Source organism: Elephantulus edwardii, unplaced genomic scaffold (genome assembly GCF_000299155.1).
Source record: "Elephantulus edwardii isolate Elephantulus edwardi_28Jun2011 unplaced genomic scaffold, EleEdw1.0 scaffold00267, whole genome shotgun sequence".
Lineage (NCBI taxonomy): Eukaryota > Metazoa > Chordata > Mammalia > Macroscelidea > Macroscelididae > Elephantulus > Elephantulus edwardii.
Window position 1 is genome coordinate 543,260 of NW_006400017.1, and position 6,660 is coordinate 549,919.

Here is a 6,660-nt window from a genome sequence, read left to right on the forward strand (position 1 = left end):
ATAACGGCTGTGGGAACTAACTGATGGATGGGTGCTGATGGATTGTAATGTATGAAAGTAGTACATGCTCAATAAATGGTTTGGAGTATTATTCTTACTATGGGAATTAGTAAAGTGACATTCAGTGGAGAGTGGGAAGAAGAGAACATGGGACAAGAGAAAATATTTTCTAGATGTCTCTGCTTCTTGTTCTGGAGTCCCTGGAACTGAACTGGGCCTTGTCCCAAAGCAGCTCTGTCCCTCCCAGGGTCACAGATGATGGTTCCCAGTGATCAGGAGGAAGTGCTTTCCCTGGAGGAAAAGATCTGTGATTAGAGTACCCCGAGTAGAGCACACTCCATGTCCCAGGCCCAGAGCGGGGCTCTTTTCCTGTATTATCTCATGTAATCCTCCCTGCAGCTCTGAGGTAAGCACTGGTATTACCTCTATGCAGGGCCTACTTCATTGACACACAACACCCCTCCCCCCCCCACCCCCCGGTGTAATGCTCTGTGTTTGTCGTAAAAAATGTGTAATGATTTTATCATTGAACATGTACTGTGTGAGTGAAGTCCAGTGGAACGCTGGAACGAGTGTGGGCAGAGTAGACGCATGTAATATGCTGTCGTCCCCGTGAGACATGCACGAAGCTCTCAGGCATTGAAGGTCAGTGAGTACTGGCGAGAGTGGTAGTTCTGCATTTAAGGGGGACCGCTGAGAGCCCTCAGAGGCCATACTGTGTGATCCAGGACTTGCTCCAAACCACAAAGAAAGCTGTCATGTTCTTAGAATCACAAAGGACCGAGGAAAGCTATCATATTCTATCTAACTCGTGTTAACCATTTGCTGTCAAATTGATTCCAGCTCATGACCTAAATGTGTCAGGGCAGAAACTGTGCTCCATAAAGTTTCTTTCTTTTATGAGTCCAGTATAAATGTTGCTTTTATATAAGTGGAAGAAATGGAGCCATGGATTGTATTAAAGGTAAGGGAGCTCTGTTGACATAGTCCAAAGGGAGTTGAGCTGCTAACTCAAAAGTGGCCCCTCTCTGCCAGTTCGAATCCCCCGGCTGCTGTAAGGAAGCTTCCTGTGTGGTTTGCAGCCTCAGAATCCTGCTGGAGGGTCGGTGTGAGCCAGCTCTGACGAGACGGCAATGAGTGTGAGTTGAGCCAGGAGTTTTAAAAAAATTTTTATTAAAGATAAGTCCATTGAGAAATGTGATTAAAATTCTTACCTCATTTTTATTCACGTTAAGTAGTACTTGAATTTTTCCCCCCTTTTGTGTACAAAGAATTGGCCTTGTTTCTCTTGCGTGGATGTCTTGGACAAGCCAAACAAGAAAGTGCACTCAGTTACGCTGAAGCCTCTGCCTTTCAAGTACTGACAGAAACACGGATGAAACATTCTAAAACCCTATTTCCAGGTCAGTCCGGGCCGTTCTGAGTACACTCGGCAGGAGCAGAACACTCCTCAGGCCACCAAATTGCCAAATTCCCCCTGGAGGCACCAGAAGAGTTCCTGGTGACCTATCTTGCTCTGAATAAAACACCAAGGCAAAAGGAACTAGGCCATGCATACATGTGCTCATCAGGTTTCTCCACAGGGTTTTCAAGGACTAATCTTTTCAGAGTTGATTGCCAGGCCTTGCTTCCAAGGCTTCCCTGAGTGGTCTCGAACCTTCACCCTTTACGTTGATAGCCGAATGCATTACCTGTTTGCTCTACCCTTACTCATATTATTTCCCTGAAAATGATAATTTGGAAGTTCTCCATTATTCATCAGCAAGCTCAAAGGAGAGAGTACTGGTCAAATACACATGTTCCAATTATTGTTATATGTCATTGGGTCAACTATGAAGCACAGCGAGGATGTTCTAATTTCCAATTTCCTCAGAGTATATTCTTAGCAGTGGAATGGCTGGGTCACACGGAATTTCTATGTTCAGCTGTTTGAGGAAATACCAAACTGCCTTCCAGAGTGGTTGTACCATTTTACAATCCCACCAACAGTGTGTGAGAGTTCCTATCTTTCTACATCCTCTCCAACATTTATTTCTTGCTGTCCTATTAAACCTTGCCACTGCTACTGGAGTGTGATTGTGAACAACACTGCTATGAACATTGGTGTACAAATCTCCGCTTGGGTCTCATTGATCCTATAAAGACATCGGAACTATCTTGAACCATCCTCACCATCTCTGGTATGTTTGAGCCCATTGGTACAGACACTGTGTTAAATCATCTTGTTGAAAGTCTTGCTCTCTTTGTTTGACTCTCTTTTCCCCCAAATATGATGTCTTTTTTTCCAAACCCTGGCCCCTACGAACAACAAGCCCAAAGTATGTGAAGCTAAGTTTCACTATTTTTTCTTCTAAGGAACACCCTGGTTGCACTTCCTCCAAAATAGACTTGTTTGTTCTTTTGACAGTCCATGGGATATCAGTACTCTTCTCCAATGCCACAATCCAAAGGATCTATTCTCCCTCTATCGTCCTTCTTCATTGTTCAACTTTCAGAGACATCGGATTCTGAAAACATACTGGTAGTCATCTAAGCAGCAGCTCTTCCTGGATAGAGCATTGGAAAACAAAGATAAAGTTGGTTGTGTTGTTCTTATGTGCCATTAAGTTGCTTGTGATTCATAGTGACCCCACGTACAACAGCCCTGAAACCTGCTCTATCCTGAGCCGACTTTACTGTCTCTGACACAGCTACCTTCATTACCCCAGTACCTGAATCAATCCATCTCATTGATGGTCTCCCTCTCTTTGTCCATTCCTCTACCCTTCCAAGCATGATGTCCCTCTCCAAGGACAGGTCCCTCCTTGCAATATGTCCAAAGTATGTCAGACAAAGCCTCAGAATCCTTGCCTCCAAGAAGCAACCTGGCTTCATCCTCTCTCAGATGATCCTGTTTGTTCTCCTAGCAGTCCACGGTATATTCAACACTCTTTTCCAGCACTACAGCTCAAAGGCATCAATTCTCTTTCCATCATCCCTAGTCATTGTCCAACAATAGCAAGCAATTGCGAAGACTGTGAAGACTGTGGCCTGGATCAGGTGCACCTTGGTCTCCAGACTGACGTCATTGCTCTTCAGTACTCTGGAGAGTTCCCTGACAGCTGACTTTCCCAATACAATTTGTCTCTTGATTTCCTGGCTTCTGGTACCAAGAGTATTGATTGTGGAGCCAAGCAAATTAAGTTGTTAACAATCTCAATCTCTTCACCATCTATCATAAAGCTGCTAATTGGCCTACTGGTGATAATCTTTGTTTTCTTGATGTTGAACTTCAATCCATCTTGAAGGCTGCAGTCCTTGACCTTCTGCAACAAGCGTTTCAGGTCCTCCTCAGTTTCAGCAAGTAGGGTTGTATCATCTGCATAAGGAAGGTTATTTTTTTTTCTATAATCATATTTTATTAATTTTCATAAACATTTACAGAGATTTTGGGCTTCCACTCATTCATTGTTGCACTATTCTCTCTACCCTCCTCCCAGTTTGTTCTTGTCCAAATGCCACAGTGCTTATCAAAGCCAGTTCTGATTAATCTTCTTTGTCAGTGTATCCTTTGCCATTCCCTATCACTCCTCCCTGAGAGAGACTTCACCCTGAGTCATAAGGAAAAGGGGACGGCATATTCTCTTAGCTACTTCCTGCTGAAAAGGGACGCTGTGGGTTTCAGGGTGAAGATCTTCTCTCACTACTCTAAAGGGCCCCTTTGGCAGTAGGAAACACATAGACTATTATGGAGATTGATTTTGGAATTCAGATGCACTCTTATTGATTGTGCTTGGCTGTACATGTACATATCCTTGAAGATGTATCATGGGGGTGTTGCAACCTAGAAGACACAAATTTGACTAACAAGTTATAAGTACATGAGTCAAAAATTATGGAAAAGTAAAAGAAAAGATTCTTTCATTGTTTTACAAACCCTCCCCCAGGTCCCCTCCACCATGCAGCCCTCGCTCTAGTCTCCTGTGATGACAGAAATACCCAGTTCCATCTCTCTTTTAGACGGTTCTCTCCCTCCTCTGCTTCAGTGCAGTATACATTATTGAACCCATCTTACTCAGTGTCTCCCTAACCCCAAGGACAGTCCCATTCTACAACAGTGGCATCATGTAATATTTGTCCTTTTGTGACTGGGATATTTCACTCAGCATAATGTTCTCCAGAGTCAACCATTTTGAATAATATTGCATGAGTTCCTTGTTTTTTAATGCAGCATAGTATTCCATTGTGCGAATATACCACAGCTTCTCTAGCCATTCGTTTGTTGATGGGCACTTAGGTTGTTTCCAACTCCTTGCTATTGTGAACAAAGCTGCAATGAACATGGGTGTGCATATATCTGCTTGGATGTCAGCTATGGTCTCTTCAGGGTATATTCCCAGTAGTGGAATTGCTGGGTCAAATGGTAATAAGGAAGGTTATTGATGAGTCTTTCTCTAATAGAGCCCAGCCTCTGGGATGATCTGTGCCACATATAAATGTGGTATGGAGAAAGAATACATCCCTGGTATAAAACCTTCCTGATTTTGAAGTATGCAGTGTCTCCTTGCTCTGTTCTGACGACTGCTTCCAGGTCCAAGTATAGGTTTCACATAAGCATAATCAAATGACCTGGGATTCCCATTCTTCTCAGAGTCAGCCACGGTTTGTTGTGATCCACACAATCAAACGAAGCTTCAGGAAGAAATTAGTCCAATAGGCTGATGGCACGTATTCTGATCTAAAGCCAGAACTTGTTGGTATGTGTCATCGAGTAGTAACTGACTCATAGTAGAGCCTCCAGCAGATTTTCAGAGGCTGTAAGCTGCACAGGAGGAGATTGCTCATATTTCTCCTAAGGAGTAGCTGGTGAATTCGGACTGTCTGCCTTTGGGTTGGCAGTACAACTCCTTACCACTAGGCCCCAGAGCTCCCCGAGGGCACTATTAGATGGTGCCTGGCAAACACACTCCACCTTCTGACAAAGACCACAATAAAAGGTTTCAGAATGCATGAGGGGGGAAAGAAGAACAAAATTTAAAAAATTAACATTGAAAGGACCATATTTAGAGGTGGGAAAGAAACTAAAGAGGAATCCTGAAGCTATTACCCTGAGAAAAGCTTTTGCCTTGAAACTGAAAACATTTGTGGAGGCTGCCTTCCCACCAAATACTAGATGGGTCTCTAAAACAAGCACCAAGAACAATGCATGCCTGGGAACAACTGACTCCTCAAAACCAACCATGTAACATTTGCTCTGAACCAAAGATGAGCAACACGGAGGGTTGAGGAAATGGAAGCTGGAAGCCGGGGAGGAAACAGCCCAACGGAGGCCGAGCTTCCCCTGGAGGCCTCACCCAGGTATCATGGTCTTCACTTGCTGGTGGCCACTGAGTCAGGGCCAGGGGTCTGCTCAAAGCTGCTGGCCTCCTGGGACTCCACACCTGCCCTGGGGAAGGGTTTTCCTCCAAAGACTGGGAAGTAGCAGTGAAGCCATCAGTCAGGAGGCAGGTGCTGGGTTCTGACCTTGTTCTTGCCTCAAGTTTGTTTGTTCACTCATTCATTTAAAATAACTTATCAAGGATCCGCTGTGTTCTGTGGTGTCAGACGCTGAAGGGGTGGTGTCTGGAGCTGTTGACACAGTGACTTCAAAAGTGGGCTGAAGTACAACAGCAACTGTGAGCAGGGGGCAGGACCGGACCAGGCTTCTTTTGTTGTGTGGTGTTGTTTGCTGTCAAGTTAGAACTGACTCAGAGCTGACCTTCTAGCAAGTTTTTAGAGGAAGTAAATCGCACAGGAAGAGATTGTCCATCTTTCTCCTGTGGAGGTGCTGGTGGATTCGAACTGCCTGCCATTGGGTTGGCAACACAACTCCTTACCCACTAGGCCAGCACAACTCCCTCTGATGTGCAGAAAGTCACTATAAGCTTGAGGTGACTCGATGGCACATGTTAATAATATATCTAAAGAGAAGGAGAGTCATTCATTCCAAATCACCACACCTTGAAATGAAAAATGACAATGTGGCCAGCCCTGGGGAGATCAAGGGAGGCCTGCAGGGGGAAGTGACACTTGTGCTGAAACTTGAAGGAGCAGGGAATGGCCAGTGCAAGTTCAGCTTGGCTGTCACACTCAGCAGTGCCAGACTGGCTCTGCCTCTGTTTCCCTCTGCCAACGCCAGCAGTGGCTGTGGCTGAGGCATCAGATGCCTTCCAGAGCAGATGGTCAGGGTGATCCTGCCAGCGGCCCCACTTTGGTTTGCAAATGGGCTTGATTCAGAATGCAAATAGCTTTGGGGACTCAGGAATCTCACCTCCCTCTTTGCCAACCTGGACCCAGCACCTCTCTGCAAGATCCCACTGCTAAGCCTGGCATCTACTGCGTGGCCCCCTCCTCCACAATTCCCCTTAGCAGTGAGGATGAGAAAGACTCAAGATGACCTCTGCTCCCTGTTGCCTCTCTCTGCCCAGACTTTGCTCCTGACATATCAGTCCTGGGGACTCCTGGGCAGGTCTCAGATGTACTCCACCATCTATGCAGCGCCCTAACTGGTACCACCTTTATACCCTGCTCCTTTGGAGTCTCCATGAGCTCTGAGAACACTGTCCCCACCTTCTCTGTGCCCTCCCTCCTGAGAAGGCCATGTGTATACTCCATCACTACTCACTCACCACTTTCTTCCAC